Here is a 22,474-nt window from a genome sequence, read left to right as displayed (position 1 = left end):
GGGACCTAATGAAACTTAAAAGCTTTTGCACAGCAAAGGAAACCATAAACAAGAACAAAAGACAACCCTCAGAATGGGAGAAAATATTTGCAAACGAAGCAACTGACAAAGGATTAATCTCTAAAATTTACAAGCAGCTCAATATCAAAAAAACAAACAACCCAATCCAAAAATGGGCAGAAGACCTAAACAGACATTTCTCCAAAGAAGATATACAGATTGCCAACAAACACATGAAAGAATGTTCAACATCATTAATCATTAGAGAAATGCAAATCAAAACTACAATGAGGTAACACCTCACACCAGTCAGAATGGCATCATCAAAAAATCTACAAACAATAAATGCTGGAGAGGGTATGGAGAAAAGGGAACACTCTTGCACTGTTGGTGGGAATGTAAATTGATACAGCCACTATGGAGAACAGTATGGAGGTTCCTTAAAAAACTAAAAATAGAACTACCATACAACCCAGCAATCCCACTACTAGGCATATACCCTGAGAAAACCATAATTCAAAAAGAGTCATGTACCACAATGTTCATTGCAGCTCTATTTACAATAGCCAGGACATGGAAGCAACCTAAGTGTCCATCGACAGATGAATGGATAAAGAAGATGTGGCACATATATACAATGGAATATTACTCAGCCATAAAAAGAAATGAAATTGAGTTATTTGTAGTGAGGTGGATGGACCTAGAGACTGTCATACAGAGTGAAGTAAGTCAGAAAGAGAAAAATAAATACCATATGCTAACACATATATGGAATCTAAAAAAAAAAAAATGGTTCTGAAGAACCTAGGGGCAGGACAGGAATAAAAATTCAGACATAAAGAATGGACTTGAGGACACAGGGAGGGGGAAGGGTAAGCTGGGATGAAGTGAGAGAGTGGCATGGACTTATATATACTACCAAATGTAAAATAGATAGTGGGAAGCAGCCGCATAGCACAGGGAGATCAGCTCGGTGCTTTGTGACCACCTAGAGGGGTGGGATGGGGAGGGTGGGAGGGAGACACAAGAGGGAGGAGATATGGGGATATATGTATATGTACAGCTGATTCACTTTGTTATAAAGCAGAAACTAACACACCATTGTACAGCAATTATACTCCAATAAAGATGTTAAAAAAATAATAAAAATAAAATAAAATAAAAAGGTGGAGCAATCAAAAAAAATAAAATAAAATATACAATAGTCTATTTTTTTTAAAAAATCAGATCAGGGAATTCCCTGGCAGTCCAGTGGTTAGGACTCTGCACTTCTACTGCAGGGAGCCCGGGTTTGATCCCTGGTCAGGGAACTAAGATCCCGCAAGCTGCGCAGCATGGCCAAAAAAAAAAAAAAAAAAATCAGATCAGATGGACTTATGCCATCAACCTGATAATAAATAGCTCCTCCAAACTTAATGGTTCATTTTACTGATGGCTATTCACTTCATCAGGGGTAAGAGGCATATAATAAAATAGAGTTTGCTAAGTCTGGCAAGGAGCTATATTGTATCTGCATTTATTTTTCTAATTCTAAAGATATCTGTTGTGTATAGATCTACATAGGGATGGATTGAGTGTCCCAATGAAGGCACTAAAATAAAGAAACCAATGGGTCATAAAAGCATTAAGAGACATCACTGTGCCTACTAATCACTGATGCTACATGTAGTTAGACATCTGTATGTACAAAATTCTAGATGAACCTAGAGAAGGGAAGTCTCTCATCCCATGGCACCTCACCTTCAGAAGTCAGGGAAGACTTCACAGAAAACACAGTAGTTGAGAAGAGTTTTAAAGAAAGAGTAGAGATTGTCAAGTAAAACAGAAGAACAGAAAAGAGTACAGCACAGCAGAAAGACTATCATGGGCCACAACGTACATGAGGATGGAGAGGTTAAGAAGCTGCAAATAATGCAGTGTCACTAGAGCACAGGCAAGAGCAGTAGGAGATGAGCAGAAATCAGATCAAGGAAGACCTTGTATGTTATACAAGGAACTTAGACTCTAACCTGAAGGCAACTTGGAGCCAATGAAGAGTTTTAAAAGCAAATAAAGATGATTAGATTTGAATCTAGGAAAGATCATTCTGATGATGATATAACAGATTTTGGGGGTGGGAAACGGAAGGTTGGTGGCTACAACCTTCCAAGCTATGTACTAACTGTTCCTAAAAGGCAATTCTCACGCTTACAAACGCTCAGCTTACTGTGAAGCAGATTATTCTACCTCTAAGAGACCAGTAGCTACCAGAGACACTCTAATGATCCCCCTGAGGAAAGTAGCATCCCAAGGCCTCCACCACCAGGTTCTTTCTTTTTCTCCCCTAAGATCTTCTTTAAAGGCACAAAGATTGTTTTATGTTACCTTGTATCAGAGTATGTCTCTCAGCCTGGTTTTAAGGAAGATATGCATCAACCCCAAGCCCTCACCTCCCAATTCCCAATGACTATGGCAATTTTCTGCCATTTCTCAGAGCTATATTAAACTAACACATAGATACATGTGAACACACACACACTCATACACACTCATTTGTATACATGTCTGATTTTCCCATGTACACTCCTTAAGGAGATGGGAGGAAAGATGGAAAGGAATATTTAACAAGCACCAACTTAATGCTTGACTATTTCCTCATTTCTCTCATTTAATCTCTCATTTAATCCTCACCACAACCTTGAACAAAGCAGATATTTATATTCCCATTTTTAGAGATGAAGAAACTATGTCTCAAAGAGAACAAATGATTTACCCAAGATCACAGAGCAGGTATAAGGCAAAGCTGAGATTTGAAGCCACATGTCTATGGGTTTACCAATGCTTTTCTACTACACCTCACACTAGGTTTCCCTGTACCTTATTTTAGTCATTACTAAATCTCCACTTAGTCATTGAATTGCATTATACTGAGCCACTCACTGAACAGATCAACAACCTAGAAAAACAACCAAACAGAAGAACCAGGTGCAAATGGAAAACTTGGACAATAGACACAGGTAGCAAAAAGACAGAAAAGAAAAAAGAAAAGACGAGAAGAGGAAAAGGAAAAGGAAAAAGAAAATAAGCAGAAGCATCAACATCGACTCCAACAAGCTCTTTGGAGCCCTAGCTGATACTGGCAAGTACAGAAATAGCCGAAACTCATGTTGACAGATCTCCATTTCTAAATCTCGTCTCCTCCTCAGCCAGCCCCAGCAGAGTGCCTGGTAAAATACTGCCTAGTCGGGCACACATCACAAATGAATTCCATTAAGCAGATGCAACCTCTCCCTGAGGCCTTCCCACTCTTACAGAACCACCAGGAACTGGAGAAAGCTTTTGTTCTCCATCTGAACTACTGTCTACAAGCCCTTGATGGTAAAGGGAAATTGGATTTGAGAAGCAGATGGCTTGTCAAAGAGCCTAAAACCTAAGGTGGAAAAGGAAGCAATTCACTAAAACCAAGCATTCCGAAAGACAAACTTTCTCTGAGGTGACAAAGAGTGCTGTCATAGTTATGACTTGCCCTCTAAACACAGGGTCCCCAAAGCACCTTGTAGGAGGGGCAGAAGCCAAGACTCATAGACTAGCTCTAGCTGCACAGATATCATCACAGGTTCATAATAACACTCTAGATTTTTCTAAAAGCAAGAATCACTTGTTTGCAACAACTGTGCTCGGTTACGGAGATTTCACTATAGAAGCATTTTGTTATGGAAAAAGAGTACTATTGTATCAATTAGACCCTAAATATCATAAGGGGAGAAAGAAAGGAACCTGAAGGTTAAATAAGATAATGTGGGACTTCCCTGGTGGAGCAGTGGTTAAGAATCACCTGCCAATGCAGGGGACAAGGGTTCAAGCCCTGGTCCAGGAGGATCCCACATGCCACACAGCAACTAGGCTCGTGTGCCACAACTACTGAGCCTGCACTCTAGAGCCCTCAAGCCACAGTTACTGAGCCCACGTGCCACAACTACTGAAGCCCACACGCCTACAGCCCGTTCTCCGCAACAAGAGAAGCCACCGCAGTGAGAAGCCCGTGCACCGCAACGAAGATTAGCCCCCGCTTGCCGCAGCTAGAGAAAGCCTGTGCTCAGCAAAGAAGACCCCACGCAGCCAAACATAAATAAATAAATTTATTTCTAAAAAAAGAAAAAAATAATGTAAGTAAAGAGTCTAGAAACTGAGCTGGCACAAAGTAGATGTTTAACCAGTGTCTGCTCAAGTGAACTGAAAAAGAGAAATTAGCATTTGTTTAGTATCTGCTGATTAATAAAAATGACCTAAACAGCTTTTGTATACTTTACCTTGCTTAATCCATAAAATAATTCAGAACAAGTGTTAATTATCCTCATTTTATATATAAGAAGAGAGGTTCAAAAAAAATTAGCAACTCACTTGGTCATTTAGTTATTAAGGGACAAAAGTTGTGATTTGTTCACAGTATCAGAAAGTTATAAACTGAGCAAAAAAATAATAATGCCATCTCATATTTGCTTTAAAGTTTTTCACTGCACAGTGAAACATGTGGAGGTAAACAGTGGGCTGGGAATTAGAATACCTGAGTTCTAGACTTAACTGTGCCAAACTGGTATGCAGCTTAAATTAAGCCTCTTCCCCTTTCTGGATTTTAATTTTCTCACCTAACTCAACAGCGGTACAACATTTAACTTAAAGATGAGTTAAATTATCTTGAAATTCCAGGAATATTGTATATACAATCCAGACTCTTTACTGGACAAGAAATGCTCCCTTACTGCCCAGTGTTTACTCTACTCTCCCTGGCCACACGTTCAGGACTAACAGCTTACCTCTACCTGTCCATCAGCCATTAGTAAGCCAGAAGCATCCTTTATGGTACAGCTCCCCACCTGCGCTGGATGCTTCATTAAGTGTAAAGCTGATACTATAGTTTGCTGGAAGCCTGGTGCACAAATGTTACCTGGAGATGAATAAATCATTCCAGTTGTGTTGGGTTGCAATTGTAAGGGTAGCAGCTGTGGCTCTGAAAACAGATGGTCTTATAAGGATGGAGGACTTGGCTCCTATCTGATTTTCCTAAGGCAAGCAGGTTTGGGTCAGCAGGAAGCCTGGCTGGGAAGTGCCAGAGTAGAGCTAGCATTCAGTGATGAGGAAAGATGACAGAAATTCACGTGCAGTTTCTTTCCATAATAAATGAATATATCAGAGGCTGCAATTACCAGAATCCCAAGCCCTTACTTTTGTACCTACTCATCAACTTCTAAATCATTTTCTTTTCAGTCCAACACTTTCTTCCTTGATTTTTCAATACAAAGGTGAGTTCAGGGAGAATGCCTAGCAGAGCCCAGGCACAAGAATAGAACTTTAAGATCTGCTGACTAGAACAACTTGAAAAAACAGAGTAAAACAACTTGAAAAAACAGAGAAAAACAAACTGAATTTACCAGATGATAGTGGAATGAGTGTCTAATGACACAGCTGATAATAGTAGATGTGCAGTAAACATATACTTAATAAAGTAATGTGCCAGGCAACATTCTAGGTGTTGTACATATATTGTCTCTTTTAATTCTCAAGACAGCCTTTCTTTTATCTCCATTTTGTATATAAGGAAATTAAAACTCAGAAAAGTCAGGTACTCTGCCCAGTCACACAGCAAATTAAGTGACAGGAGTCAGAAATGACCCCCCAGGGCTAAATGATTCCAAAGCTCTATGCATTGTTTGTCAACCTCCTGTCCAACCAATAATGGCCTTCTTGCGGTTCCTCAAACACAGCTAGCAGATTCCTACCTATGGACCTTTCTGCTTGCTATTTCCTCTACCTTCACATCTTCTCAATGTTTTCTACTTTAGATCATTCAGGGCTCTGCTCAAACACCATCTCTTCAGAGAAGCTTTTCTTGATCATCCCCCCAACATATACTGTTCCCTTACTTTGCTTTATTTTTTTATTATGACACTAACATTGTATTATTTATCAGTTTATTTGTTTGTTTACTGTCAGTCTCTCCCACTAGAATGAAAGATTTTTGAGGACAAGGACTTTTTCTTGGTCACAACTGTATCCCCTGTGCTTAGAACAGTGACTAGTACATTGCAGGTGCTCAACAAATATTCATTGAATCAATGAATGAATTCTGTGATCAAAATCACGGAGCTCTAGAATATTAGTGTAAAAAAGTACTTGTTACATAGCATAAGGAGCACAGGCTTTGCAATCAGGCAGATGTGGGTTCAAGTCTCTAACTGACTATGACTGTGTGACTTTGGACAAGTCTCTAAACTTCTTTAATTTTATCTGTAAAGTGGGTATAAAAAAATAAGGCCCATAGATCTATTATGATGATTAAATGCAATAAACACATGAAAATGTTTTGTGCAAACTATAATATGTTATATAAACATACGATGAGAAATTATGACAATGAGAAAAAGTTTAGAGACAGTCTAGTCACGGCTTTCACTTTAGAGATCACTCTAAGGCCCAAAAAGGTAAGTGAACTGTCCAATGTCCCACAGTTATTTAGAACCGAACAATAATTAGGCTCTAGGTCTCCAGGCAACCAAGCTGGGACACCTGCCATTACCCCCACAAACTAGTTGACCTCTGGTACTCCACTTTCTCTTGATTCTTCTTGTACTTCACTGGCTGCTCCTTTGATCTTCTCAACCCCACCCCCGCCCCACCACCACGTAGGTCAGCGTGTCCAGAGCTCAAATGTCAGATCTCTTCTCTGCTCTATCTATACACATTTCTTGGGTGATCACATCTACTCCATGACTTTACATATACTAATGATTTCCATTTCTGACCTGGACTTCTCTGAATTCCAGGCTTGTATATCCAACTGCCTACCCAACATCTCCTTTTGGTTGTCTTACAGCCATCTGAAATGTAATATGTCTAAAATCAAACACTTGACCCCCCCCTACAAACCTGCACCTGCCAGTCTTTCCCATCTCTGTAAACAGCAACTCCAATCTTATAGTCACTCAAGTCAAAAACCTTGCACTGACTTTTCTTAATCTCATAATCCTCAATCTATCAGCAAATTCTGTCAGCTCTACTTTCAAAACATATCCTGATTCCAACAATTTCTTACCACCTCTACTGCTACCACACTGTCTCAAGCTTCCTTTATCTCATTCCCTAACTCTTGTTACAGCTTCCTATCTGATTCCCCTGCTTTTGCCCTTGCCCTATTCATCCCCTATCCCTCTCTCTTCAGAAGCCAAAATGATCCTTTTAAATTCAATTAGAGCATGTCACTCTACTCTGTTTGAAATCCTGCAATGGTTTCTCATCTCAACCAGAATAAAATAAAGGTTATTACCATGGGCTACAAGACACCATGTAATCTGGATCCATTCTACCTATCTGATCTTACCCACTACCACTGTCCTCTTTGCTCATTACACTTCAGCCACACTGCAGTAAAATTACATTTTAACACCAACATTCATGTTGTTTGGGAACCACTCTGAAGTGGCCAAAAGCAAAGACCAAGAATATGCAAGCCTTGGACTCCTTAATGTGAACAGCAGGAACATTCTTTCCCTCCTTGTTGTTCATTGATAAAACTGAGCACAACCCCACCTCAGGGATTTAATGCTTACAGTTCTCTCTGCCTAAAGCATTCTTCCCTCAAACTATTAATATGACGTGTTCCTTTATTTCATAACATCTCTTCTCAAACTTCACCTCACCAAAAAGGCCTAGGTCAACCAATCATATCTAAAAAAGACCCCTCCTGGGAATTCCCTGGCGGTTCAGTGGTTAGGACTTGGCACTCTTATTGCCAGAGGCCCAGGTTCAATCCTGGTTGGGGAACTAAAATCCTGCAAGCTGTGCAGCGCAGCCAAAAATAAAATAAAATAATAAAAGTAAAACAGACTCCTTTTCAATAACTCCCTTTCCCCATACACTGCCTAATTTTTCATATCTCTGCCCACTAGAGTGCCATTGAAATCAGGGACTTTAACTTATTCACTGTTATATCCCCAGTGCCAAGATTGTATGAGCTCTATAATCCATAACAGTAATCAATTTAGCCATTAATTATTTTGTAATTACTATCTTATGTCCTCAATCTAGTCTTCCCCTAAACAGACTAAATATTACTTTCAAATGAAACTCTCTCAATTCTGGATATCCTCTCTGAGAACTTTCAATTCAACTAGTGATAATGTGGAAGTAATTAAAAAAGGAGAGAATGGTAAAATGAAGCCATATTTTTCTTCTTCTGGGATCCTCTTATAATCAGCCAACAAATCAGTAAGTATTAATAAGCACCTTTAGGTACAGAGCACCATCTTATTAAAGAAGGATATTACCTAGCTAGGTAGTAAAACATAGAGAGGCACATAAAAATAGTAATAAGATGGATAATAAACACATGAAAAGATACTCAGCATCATTAGCCATCAAGGAAATACAAACCAAATCACAGTGAAATACCATTCAATTCACATTCACTAGGATGACCAAAATAAAAAAGACAAGTGGTGGAGAGGATGTGGAGAAACCAGAACCGTCATACACTGCTGGGGGGAATAAAATGGTGCAGCCACTACAGAAAACAGTCTGGAGTTCCTCAAAGGGTTAAACATAAAGTTACCATGTGATCCAGCAATTTCACTCCTAGAACTCATTTCCTCTATCTAAGGGAAATGAAAACATATAACACATATCCACACAAAAACCTCATATACAAATGTTCACATCAGCATTATTCATAATAGCTAAAAAGCAGAAACTACCCAAATGTCTATTAACTGATGAACAGATAAATAAATGTGGTATATCCATACAATGGAATATTTTGCAGTAAAAAGGAATGAAGTATTGATACATGCTACAACATAGATGAACCTTGAAAACATTATACTAAATGAAAGAAGTCTGGTCATAAAAAGCCAACTACTGTATGATAACTTTTATATGAAATATCCAGAATAGGCAAACCTACTGTAGAAGATAGATTAGTGGACTTCCCTGGTGGCACAGTGGTTAAGAATCCCCCTGCCGGGCTTCCCTGGTGGCGCAGTGGTTGAGAATCTGCCTGCCAATGCAGGGGACACGGGTTCAAGCCCTGGTCTGGGAGGATCCCACATGCCACGGAGCGACTAGGCCCGTGAGCCACAATTGCTGAGCCTGCGCGTCTGGAGCCTGTGCTCCGCAACAAGAGAGGCCGCTACAGTCAGAGGCCCACTCACCGCGATGAAGCGTGGCCCCCACTTGCCGCAACTAGAGAAAGCCCTTGCACAGGAACGAAGACCCAACACAGCCATAAATGAATGAATAAATAAATAAATGAATAAATAAAAATTAAAAACAAAAAAAAAGAATCCCCCTGCCAATGCAGGGGACACGGGTTTGAGCCCTAGTCCAGGAAGATCCCACATGCCGCGGAGCAACTAAGCCCATGCGCCACAACTACTGAGCCTGCGCTCTAAATCCCGCAAGCCACAACTACTGAGCCCACGTGACACAACTGCTGAAGCCCGTGTGCCCAGAGCCCATGCTCCACAACAAGAGAAGCCACCGCAATGAGAAGCCCACGCACCACAACGAAGAATAGCCCCCACTCACCGCAACTAGAGAGAGCCTGCACGCAGCAACAAAGACCCAACACAGCCATAAATAAATAAATAAATAAATCTATTTATTTTTGAAAAAAAGAAGATAGATTACTGGTTGCCTAGGGCTGGTGGAGATGAGAGAAGTATGGGGTGGAATAAATAAATAAACAAATTTATTTTTAAAAAAAGGAAGATAGATTACTGGTTGCCTAGGGCTAGTGGAGATGGGAGAAGTTATGGGTGGCTGCTAAAGGGCACATGTTTCTTTTTGGGGTAATGAAAATGTTCTAAAATTGATTGTGACAATGGCTGCACAATTCTGTGAATAAAAAAGCACTGAACTGTACGCTTTAAATGGGCAAAGTGTATGGTACGTGGATTATAGCTCAATAAAGCTGTTATTAAAAAAAAAAAAAACTTTAAAAATGTAATCTGGAGGTGCCCAGTGCAGCCATCTTGAACTGAGGTGCCCCAAGCAGCTCTTCGGCACAGGGTCCACGGAGTTGGGGTGTCGATGTGGTAGTTCTGCCCTGTGAGCTCTAGTCTGACGTGTTAGGTATAAGGCCTCTGCACATGGCTCCCTAGAGGTACCCAGTGTTCTGCCTATGCCTCTGGATGGTCTCAAGCTCAGCAGTGCATCTCCTCATTCAGTTGTCTCACTATCCCCATTGGTGTTCAAGTGCATTTGTGGATTCTTTGGAGACACCTCATAGCTGCCGTGTGGATGAAAGGCTCTTGGTGCTCCAGCCAGGCATCAGGGCTGTGCCTCTGAGGTGGGAGAGCCAACTTCAGGATACTGGTCCACAAGAGACCTCCCAGCTCCACGTAATACCAAACGGCAAAAATCTCTCAGAGATCTCCATCTCAACATCAAGACCCAGCCTCACTCAACGACCAGCAAGCTACAGTGCTGGACACCCTATGCCAAACAACTAGCAAGACAGGAACACAGCCCCATCCATTAGCAGAGAGGCTGCCTAAAATCATAATAAGGCCACAGACACCCCAAAATACACCACCAGACGTGGATGTGCCCACCAGAAAGACAAGATCCAGCCTCATCCACCAGAACTCAGGCACTAGTTCCCTCCACCAGGAAGCCTACACAACCCACTGAACCAACCTTAGCCACTGGGGACAGATACCAAAAACAACAGGAACTACGAACCTGCAGCCTGTGAAAAGGAGACCCCAAACACAGTAAGATAAGCAAAATGAGATGACAGAAAAACACACAGCAGATGAAGGAGCAGGGTCAAAACACACCAGACCTAACAAATGAAGAGGAAATAGGTAGTCTACCTGAAAAAGAATTCAGAATAATGATAGTAAGGATGATCCAAAATCTTGGAAATAGAATAGACAAAATGCAGGAAACATTTAACAAGGACGTAGAAGAACTAAAGAGGAACCAAGCAACGATGAAAAACACAATAAATGAAATTAAAAATACTCTAGATGGGATCAATAGCAGAATAACTGAGGCAGAAGAAAGGATAAGTGACTTGGAAGATAAAATGGTGGAAATAACTACTGCAGAGCAGGATAAAGAAAAAAGAATGAAAAGAACTGAGGACAGTCTCAGAGACCTCTGGGACAACATAAACGCACCAACATTCGAATTATAGGGGTCCCAGAAGAAGAAGAGAAAAAGAAAGGGACTGAGAAAATATTTGAAGAGATTATAGTTGAAAACTTCCCTAATATGGGAAAGGAAATAGTTAATCAAGTCCTGGAAGCACAGAGAGTCCCATACAGGATAAACACAAGGAGAAACACGCCAAGACACATATTAATCAAACTGTCAAAAATTAAATATAAAGAAAACATATTAAAAGCAGCAAGGGAAAAACAACAAATAACACACAAGGGAATCCCCATAAGGTTAACATCTGATCTTTCAGCAGAAACTCTGCAAGCCAGAAGGGAGTGGCAGGATATACTTAAAGTGATGAAGGAGAAAAACCTAAAACCAAGATTACTCTACCCAGCAAGGATCTCATTCAGATGTGACGGAGAAATTAAAACCTTTACAGACAAGCAAAAACTGAGAGAGTTCAGCACCACCAAACCAGCTTTACAACAAATGCTAAAGGAACTTCTCTAGGCAAGAAACACAAGAGAAGGAAAACACCTACAATAACAAACCCAAAACATTTAAGAAAATGGGAATAGAAACATACATATCGATAATTACCTTGAATGTAAATGGATTAAATGCTCCCACCAAAAGACACAGACTGGCTGAATGGATACAAAAACAAGACCCATATATATGCTGTCTACAAGAGACCCACTTCAGACCTAGAGACACATACAGACTGAAAGTGAGGGGACGGAAAAAGATATTCCATGCAAATGGAAATCAAAAGAAAGCTGGAGTAGCAATTCTCATATCAGACAAAATAGACTTTAAAATAAAGAATATTACAAGAGACAAAGAAGGACACTATATAATGATCAAGGGATCGATCCAAGAGGAAGGTATAACAATTGTAAATATTTATGCACCCAACATAGGAGCACCTCAATACATAAGGCAAATACTAACAGCCATAAAAGAGGAAATTGACAGCAACACAATCATAGTAGGGGACTTTAACACCCCACTTTCACCAATGGACAGATCATCCAAAATGAAAATAAATAAGGAAACACAAGCTTTAAATGATACATTAAACAAGATGGACTTAATTGATATTTATAGGACATTCCACCCAAAAACAACAGAATACACATTTTTCTCAAGTGCTCATGGAACATTCTCCAGGATAGATCATATCTTGGGTCACAAATCAAGTCTTGGTAAATTTAAGAAAATTGAAATCGTATCAAGTATCTTTTCCGACCACAACGTTATGAGACTAGATATCAATTACAGGAAAAGATGTGTAAAAAATACAAACACATGGAGGCTACACAATACACTACTTAATAACGAAGTGATCACTGAAGAAATCAAAGGGGAAATCAAAAAATACCTAGAAACAAATGACAATGGAGACACGACGACCCAAAACCTATGGGATGCAGCAAAAGCAGTGCTAAGAGGGAAGTTTATAGCAATACAAGCCTACCTCAAGAAACAGGAAACATCTCGAATAAACAACCTAACCTTGCACCTAAAGCAATTAGAGAAAGAAGAACAAAAAACCCCCAAAGCTAGCAGAAGGAAAGAAATCATAAAGATCAGGTCAGAAATAAATGAAAAAGAAATGAAGGAAACAATAGCAAAAATCAATGAAACTAAAAGCTGGTTCTTTGAGAAGATAAACAAAATTGATAAACCATTAGCCAGACTCATCAAGAGAAAAAGGGAGAAGACTCAAATCAATAGAATTAGAAATGAAAAAGGAGAAGTAACCACTGACACTGCAGAAATACAAAAGATCATAAGAGATTACTACAAGCAACTCTATGCCAATAAAATGGACAACCTGGAAGAAACGGACAGATTCTTAGAAATGCACAAACTGCCGAGACTGAACCAGGAAGAAATAGAAAATATGAACAGACCAATCACAAGCACTGAAATTGAAACTGTGATTAAAAACCTTCCAACAAACAAAAGCCCAGGACCAGATGGCTTCACAGACGAATTCTATCAAACATTTAGAGAAGAGCTAACACCTATCCTTCTCAAACTCTTCCAAAATATTGCAGAGGGAGGAACACTCCCAAACTCATTCTACGAGGCCACCATCACCCTGATACCAAAACCAGACAAGGATGTCACAAAGAAAGAAAACTACAGGCCAATATCACTGATGAACATAGATGCAAAAATCCTCAACAAAATACTAGCAAACAGAATCCAACAGCACATTAAAAGGATCATACACCATAATCTAGTGGGGTTTATCCCAGGAATGCAAGGATTCTTCAATATACGCAAATCAATCAATGTGATACACCATATTAACAAATTGAAGGAGAAAAACCATATGATCATCTCAATAGATGCAGAGAAAGCTTTCGACAAAATTCAACACCCATTTATGATAAAAGCCCTGCAGAAAGTAGGCACAGAGGGAACTTTCCTCAACATAATAAAGGCCATATATGACAAACCCACAGCCAACACTGTCCTCAATGGTGAAAAACTGAAACCATTTCCACTAAGATCAGGAACAAGACAAGGTTGCCCACTCTCACCACTATTATTCAACATAGTTTTGGAAGTGTTAGCCACAGCAATCAGAGAAGACAAAGAAATAAAAGGAATCCAAATCGGAAAAGAAGAAGTAAAGCTGTCACTGTTTGCAGATGACATGATACTATACATAGAGAATCCTAAAGATGCTACCAGAAAACTCCTAGAGCTAATCAATGAATTTGGTAAAGTAGCAGGATACAAAATTAATGCACAGAAATCTCTTGCATTTCTATACACTAATGACGAAAAATCTGAAAGTGAAATTAAGAAAACACTCCCGTTTACCATTGCAACAAAAAGAATAAAATATCTAGGAATAAACCTACCTAAGGAGACAAAAGACCTGTATGCAGAAAATTATAAGACACTGATGAAAGAAATTAAAGAGGATACAAATAGATGGAGAGATATACCATGTTCCTGGATTGGAAGAATCAACATTGTGAAAATGACTCTACTACCCAAAGCAATCTACAGATTCAATGCAATCCCTATCAAACTACCACTGGCATTTTTCACAGAACCAGAACAAAAAAATTTCACAATTTGTATGGAGACACAAAAGACCCCGAATAGCCAAAGCAATCTTGAGAACGAAAAATGGAGCTGGGGGAATCAGGCTCCCTGACTTCAGACTATATTACAAAGCTACAGTAATCAAGACAGTTTGGTACTGGCACAAAAACAGAAATACAGATCAATGGAACAGGATAGAAAGCCCAGAGATAAACCCACGCACATATGGTCACCTTATCTTTAATAAAGGAGGCAAGCATATACAGTGGAGAAAAGACAGCCTCTTCAATAAGTGGTGCTGGGAAAATTGGACAGATACATGTCAAAGTATGAAATTAGAACACTCCCTGACACCATGCACAAAAATAAACTCAAAATGGATTAAAGACCTAAGTGTAAGGCCAGACACTATCAAACTCTTAGAGGAAAACATAGGCAGAACACTCTATGACATACATCACAGCAAGATTCTTTTTGACCCAGCTCCCAGAGAAATGGAAATAAGAACACAAATAAACAAATGGGACCTAATGAAACTTAAAAGCTTTTGCACAACAAAGGAAACCATAAACAAGACCAAAAGACAACCATCAGAATGGGAGAAAATATTTGCAAATGAAGCAACTGACAAAGGATTAATCTCCAAGATTTACAAGCAGCTCATGCAGCTCAATAACAAAAAAACGAACAACCCAATCCAAAAATGGGCAGAAGACCTAAATAGACATTTCTCCAAAGAAGATATACAGATTGCCAACAGACACATGAAAGAATGCTCAACATCATTAATCATTAGAGAAATGCAAATCAAAACTACAATGGGATATCATCTCACACCGGTCAGAATGGCCATCATCAAAAAATCTAGCAACAATAAATGCTGGAGAGGGTGTGGAGGAAAGGGAACACTCTTGCACTGTTGGTGGGAATGTAAATTGATACAGCCACTATGGAGAACAGTATGGAGGTTCCTTAAAAAACTACAAATAGAACTACCATACGACCCAGCAATCCCACTACTGGGCATATACCCTGAGAAAACCATAGTTCAAAAAGAGTCATGTACCAAAATGTTCATTGCAGCTCTATTTACAATAGCCAGGACATGGAAGCAACCTAAGTGTCCATCGACAGATGAATGGATAAAGAAGATGTGGCACATATATACAATGGAATATTACTCAGCCATAAAAAGAAATGAAATGGAGGTATTTGTAATGAGGTGGATGGAGTTAGAGTCTGTCATACAGAGTGAAGTAAGTCAGAAAGAGAAAAACAAATACAGTATGCTAACACATATATACGGAATCTAAGGAAAAAAAAAAAAAAAAAAAACAAAGGCCATGAAGAACCTAGTGGCAAGACGGGAATAAAGACACAGACCTACTAGAGAATGGACTTGAGGATATGGGGAGGGGGTGGGGTGAGAGGTGACAGGGTGAGAGAGTGTCATGGACATATATACACTACCAAATGTAAAATAGATAGCTAGTGGGAAGCAGCCGCATAGCACAGGGAGATCACCTCGGTGCTTTGCGACCACCTAGAGGGGTGGGATGGGGAGGGTGGGAGGGAGGGAGATGCAAGAGGGAAGAGATATGGGAACATATTGTATATGTATAACTGATTCACTTTGTTATAAAGCAGAAGCTAACACACCATTGTAAGGCAATTATACTTCAATAAAGATATTTTTAAAAAAAATGTAATCTGGGGTTTATTTCAGGTTCCATTTATCAACATTCTTACCATTCACATTCAAATTAACATTTATTCAGGGTAGGATTTTCATCTCACAGCAGCAGCTACCAAATTGCTCACCAGAGCTCATCTTCAGACAGACTTTGAACAGGTCCTTGGCATTAGAAGATAAAATAAGAGCTTATAAAAGCCAAGCACAGATGAGACTGGCCTTGGCTGTGGTTGCCAAATATATGGAATTTCTAAAAATTAAAATAGTTTTTGTAAAACAGTAAATAAAAATTTTTAAGGAAAAAGAAAAGTTAACATTTATTGAAGGCTAGATAACCCTCACTTTATTTTACTCAACACAACCAAAAAGGCTGTGAGACAGGAGTTATCAACTCATCCATTTTGCAGGTAAGAAATCCATAGCTCATAAAAGTTAAATGATTTAGGGACTTCCCTGATGGTCCCGTGGTGAAGACTCCACACTCCCAATGCAGGGGGCACAGGTTCAATCCCTGGTCGGGGAACTAAGATCCCGCATGCCGCATGGTGCGGCCAAATAAATAAATGATTTCAGACCTATAGTAAATTATCAGAGCCAGGAGTTGGTCCTGCATTCACTATCTCCAAATCTAGGGCTCTTTCTCACCGCTCATCCCCAACTTCTTGCTAGTAAGCATAATTAAGACCTAGCTGTAGCACTTACTCATAAAAGTAAGTACTAAGAACTAAGAGATCATAAGAATACAGATTTATAATCACAGATTAACAGAATGATGATCAAAACTGTATAACACAAAATCCAATATCCCTGCATTTAACTACTGGGTCAGCAGTGCTATGCTACATGAAAAGAGTTGGCTGGATCTGATTCCCAAGGTCACCTATGTGGGGGAAAAAAAGAAAGAGAGAAAGACAAAAAAAGTCCACAGCATTCCCCAGCAAACCAATCAAGAACCATACACACTTTGGACGGGTTTGTAACTGACCTTGGTAATTCCTGAAACAAGACATCTTAATGATACCACCAAAAGCACTTATTAAAAAGCTAGGCTGTGACAAGGAAGTTTTTTGGGGTGATGGAAGTATTCTGTACCTTGACTATGGTAGTGATTACACAAATCTATGCATTATTAAATTCTGACACAAAAAGGTCAACTCTATTGTTAACTTAAAAGTAAAATTTAAGGGGCTTCCTTGGTGGCGCAGGGGTTAAGAATCTGCCTGCCAATGCAGGGGACAAGGGTTTGAACCCTGGTCCGGGAAGATCCCACGTGCCGCGGAGCAACTAAGCCCGTGCGCCATCAACTCCTGAGCCTGCACTCTAGAGCCCGTGAGCCACAACTACTGAGCCCGGCTGCCACAATTACTGAAGCCCGCGCACCTATAGCCCATGCTCTGCAACAAGAGAAGCCACCGCAGTGAGAAGCCGGCACGCCACAACGAAGAGTAGCCCCCGCTCACCGCAACTAGAGAAAGCCCACACGCAGCAACGAAGACCCAACGCAGCCAAAAATAAATAAATAAATGTATAAAAAATAAAAGTAAAATTTAAGAAAACCTGCATACATATTAAAAAGTAAGCTGTTGTGCATCAAAAGACATTATCAACAGAGTAAAAAGGCAACCCGTAGAATGGAAGAAAATATTTGCAAATCATACATTGATAAGGGATTAATATCCAGAATATATAGATAACTCCTAAAACTCACAATAACAACAACAAAAACCTGATTCAAAAATGGGCAAAGGACCTGAACAGACATTTCTCCAAAGAAGATATACAAATGCTCAATAAGCACTGAAATGATGCTCAATATCACTAATCATTAAAGAAACACAAATTAAAACCACAATGAGACACCACCTCACACTCATTAGGATGGCTATTATCAAAAAAAAAAAGAAAACCAGAAAATAACAAGTGTTGGTGAGGATGTGGAGAAACTGGAATCCTTGTGCACCACTGGTGGGAATGTAAAATGGTATTGCTGCTGTGGAAAACACTATAGTGTTTCCTCAAAAAATTAAACAAAGAATAACCATATGATCTAGCAGTTCCATTTCTGGGCATATACTCAAAAAACTAAAAGCAGGGTCTCAAAGAGATGTTTGTACACCTGTGTTCATAGCAGCATTATTCACAATAGCTAAAATGTGGAAGCAACCTAAGTATCCATTAACAGTGAAGGGATAAGCAAAATCTGGTGTATATATACAATTATTCAGCCTTAAAAAGGAAGGAAATTCTGTCATATGCTACAACATGGATGAACCTTGAGGACATTATGCTAAGTGAAATAAGCCAGTCACAAAAGACAAATACTGGATGCTTCCACTTATATGAGGTACTTCGAGTAGTCAAAATCACAGGGACAGGAAGTAGAATGGTGGTTGCCAGGAGTTGGGGGAGGGGACAATGGGGGGTGGTTGTTCAATGGGTGCAGAGTTTTACTTCTGCAAGATGAAGAGAGTTCTGGAGATGGATGGTGGGAAGGTTGCACAAGAATATTAATGTGCTTAATATCACTGAACTGTATAGTTTAAAAAAATGGTAAATTTTATGAGCCACAATTTATTTATTTATTTATTTATGAATAAATAAATAAATAAATAAGCTAGGCATATGTGGTAATGTTACTTCAAGTAAAATTATAATAATAGCTAATGTTTATGAGTGTTTACTATAAGCGAGCACATTATTTCACTTGACCCTGACCATAACCCCAACTATTAGACCTCTCTTTCACAAATGAGAAGGCTGAGCCTAGTAAGGCCAACCCACTTGCTCAAGATCACATAACTAGTTAACTCAGACTGAATTCAAACTCAGGCAGTCTGACTCTATAGCCCAGGCCCTTAAACACTATACTACAACATAAAATACTATATTAAATATTGCAGATAGAAGTTGACAAAGATAACTACTCCGGCTAGTCCTGATGACCTAAGCTTTCAACCGAACAGAACCACATTAGAAGCAGACATACTATACAACCAATATAGCAGATTAAAAGCATTGTGGAAACATCAAGAGCATTCTTGTAAAAAAAAGTACATAATTAAATGTAGCTGGCTCCACAGTCACTGCCTTCGGAACCATGCCCCAATGCAGCCCATAAAAGAAAAAGCAAAATAATGACAGTTCTAGATCATCACAGGCAGGAAACACACACACACACAATCTACTAAGACCCCCTCTGCCCGAGACTCCAGCATCCCAATTTCAATACTGCCCTCCAATACTGTCAGATTCAAAGCGCCACCATCCTACTTTGCGGCACTTTGTACTTTTGAGTAGTTTTTATATTTGCTCTGGGCAAAGGACTGTCCCCTTTAGCCCAAGGCTCTGCAGAACAAACATCACACTCTGTATCCCCATCCCACAAATGGATGCTATAACTTAACTCCATGTCCAACACTAAGCAAATATCCCTTGTTTCTACTTAAGTTCTTTATTCCCTCATACCTCATAGTTTATGGCTTATGTGTCAGTGCTTATTTATCTGAAAAGCAGAAACTTTAAAAAAGAAAAAAAAAGCAGCACAATCAGCCAAACTAAAGTGCCAACAGCATGAATGGGGACCTAAGGAGGAGCTTGATAATGGAAGAGAGAGTACGTGGAACTAACTTTCTAACTTTCTGCATAATCAGACCTTATTATTCAAGGAGGGTCAGTGAAGCCTCCTCAGCACATGAGTTCCTTTCTCTCCTGTTGCTTCTATCAAATAAACATAATACACCAAATAATAAATATACCTGTTAGCTGTATTTATTAAACCCTAGACTGCATTTAATTCTCCATGTTTCTTTGTAAAAACATCTTAGTCCTTCTAGGAATTTTAGTCTGTTCCTTAAAAGGAATCACTGATTAAACGAAGTGTCAAGAGGTTCACATTCAACCAAACTTAATTGAGCACCTACTATGTTTCTGAATTAGACTTTTTCAGAGGAGGTTTTTCATTTAATCCTAAAAAAGAATCCTTTGACTTAATTATTACTGGCTGCCACCCTTCCTTTTTTTTTTTTTAACCACCAAGTAAAGTGAGAATCAGGCAGTTAAGTAACTTGCAAAGATCTCACAGCTAAAAAGCAAAGGGAAAGAGGTAAAGGAGCCAGGATTCAAACTCAGACCTTCTATTTCACCTCTCTAAACTTTAATTTTCTCATCAGCAAGAAATATTACCTATCTTCAAGAGTTGATGTAGGGGGGCTTCCCTGGTGGCGCAGTGGTTAAGAATCCGCCTGCCAATGCAGGGGACACGGGTTCGAGCCCTGGTCCGGGAAGATCCCACATGCCGCAGAGCAACTAAGCCCATGAGCCACAACTACTGAGCCTGTGCCCTAGAGCCCACGAGCCACAACTACTGAAGCCTGCACGCTCTAGAGCCCATGCTCTGCAACAAGAGAAGCCACCACAATGAGAAGCCCGCGCACCGCAACGAAGACCTAACGCAGCCAATAAATAAATAAATAAATAAATAAATAAATAAATAAATAAATAAATAAAATTGTTTAAAAAAAGGAGTTGATGTAGGAATTACATGCAAAGCACTTAGATCAGGGGCTGCTCCTCAATAAATGTTAGCTTTATTCCTTTTTTCCTTCATGCTTGAAATGTCTGGTTTGTTGGCTTATTCCAAACAAATAGCAATTTTTAAAGTTTACACTTTGTTTTTCTTAGCTATCTTATTAACTGGTTTTGTCTTGGTCCTCACAAGGACGTTCATAATCCTGGGATATCTTGGGAGCACTTCTGGCTCACCTAGCAGCTGGGATGCTTGCAGCAAAGCTCTTTTTGCTCAGAAACTTGCATAGAGACTACTTCCTCTCCTCTATTCTCCCTTAGACAAACAGACACATACGCAGGTGGAAAATTTTTTTAAGCCACAATTAGCTTAATTAACATAAAGTGACAGAAATAGAAAAAGCCACAGTGTTCTAGCCAGGCAGCAGGCTGCAGGGGAAGCAAGAATTCTCTGGCTGGCAAAGTGAGAGGAGAAATAAGCATCTACTGGGGAGGAAAAGGAGTCACTGCCATGTGGTGGGAACTAGGGAATATCTAAAATGGATGGTCAGCACCACACACTGGGGCCCTCATCCCTAGTCCTCAGGATGGGTCAGACGCCCCTGATTTATCAAACAAAAACTCACGCCAGACGAAAATGTGATTATGAGCTCCTTGAGGGCAGAAATTATAACTTACATCTAGATCCCCAGGCACAGAACCTGGCACAGAGAAGCACTCGTATTTGAATATATAAATGACTGTGTAAATGATTAAAGTCAGATTAAAAGAAAGAGCTTATCCATCTTTTCCAGTGTACTAGTACTACACAAGGAGGGTTCCTATAAGCAACCATGATGCAATCCATAATTCCTCATAAATACCCACACACACAAAAGTATGGTGCATCTGCAGGCCATCCCCCCAAGAGTTCTAGATAACCCACAACTGCTTCTGGAAAAAAAAAAAATGACAGCAAATCCCTAATAAAACCTACCAGCAGCTCCCCACTACCTTCAGAATAAACTCTATACACCTTAATTAGCATGTAAGGTCCTTTTGTAAACAGGCTCTTGCCTTTCTTTCCAGATACACCTTTTCAAGAACTCTGAGCACCTGCCAAACATGAAGCCCTCTGCCCCTCAAGTATGCCCTGAAAATCTGCTTCAGCACCTTTGTTGCTGCAGTTCCCATAAGACTCATCACCACCAAAATTTGGTTTACCTAAGTTCAATTCACCTTTCATGAAACAACTCAGTTCCCAACCATTTTTACAAAATCTGTTATAATTGTCCCAGACCATAGTGTTCATCTCCTTTCCTGACTTAAGGTAGTACTATCCATAGCTCTCATCCCATATTCAACAATACTATGTTGTTATCTTTACATAGAGGACATATATCCACACATAGATCAATACAAGGGTATGGGGACTTCCCTGGTGGTCCAGTGGTAAAGAATCCACCTTACAATGCAGGGGACACGGGTTCGATCCCTGGTCAGGGAACTAAGATCCCATATGCCATGGGGCAATCAAGCCTGCACGCCACAATTACCGAGCTCGTGTGCCTCAACTAGAGAGCCCACGTGCCGCAAACTACAGAGCCCACGCACTCTGGAACCCACGCGCCACAACTACAGAGCTCAGGTGCCCTGGAGCCTGTGTGCCACAACTAGAGAGAGAAAACCCGCACGCCACAACTAGAGAGATGCCTGCGTACCACAACAAAAGATCCCACATGCCTCAATGAAGATCCCGTGTGCCGCAACAAAGATCCTACACAGCCAAAAAAAAAAAAAAATTAATTAAAAAAAATACAAGGGTATGGTGTGCTCCTCCGACCTCATAATAGCAAGAACAAACCTGTGTTACTCTATTGCCAGTGGCTAGAAAACTAGCCTATCTCTAGTAAATGCTGTTTGTTCATGCAAAAATTGAACACTTTTTTCCATTTTAAAGTGCAAGTGCCAACTAATATAAGTTATTATATTATTATATAATAGAGGGATTACCAATTTACCAGCTTTCTCATCAATTTTATACAATAAATGCTCTAA

General features: G+C 39.7%; 1 protein-coding gene and 1 non-coding gene across 3 annotated transcripts in view; one reads left to right on the top strand and one right to left on the bottom strand.

Annotated features, from left to right (window-relative positions):
• Positions 1–22,474, bottom strand: part of FAM168A (family with sequence similarity 168 member A) — a 215,041-nt gene that overhangs the window by 135,909 nt on the left and 56,658 nt on the right. The gene's annotated exons all lie outside the window — the stretch shown is intronic.
• TRNAR-UCU lies at positions 1,238–1,310 on the top strand. The gene has a single exon. It is a non-coding gene; the product is annotated as a tRNA-Arg (tRNA).

Source organism: Balaenoptera musculus, chromosome 8 (assembly GCF_009873245.2).
Source record: "Balaenoptera musculus isolate JJ_BM4_2016_0621 chromosome 8, mBalMus1.pri.v3, whole genome shotgun sequence".
Taxonomy (NCBI): Eukaryota; Metazoa; Chordata; class Mammalia; order Artiodactyla; family Balaenopteridae; genus Balaenoptera; species Balaenoptera musculus.
Note: the sequence above shows the minus strand (reverse complement) of the source record. Positions and strands in the feature narration are given on the sequence as shown.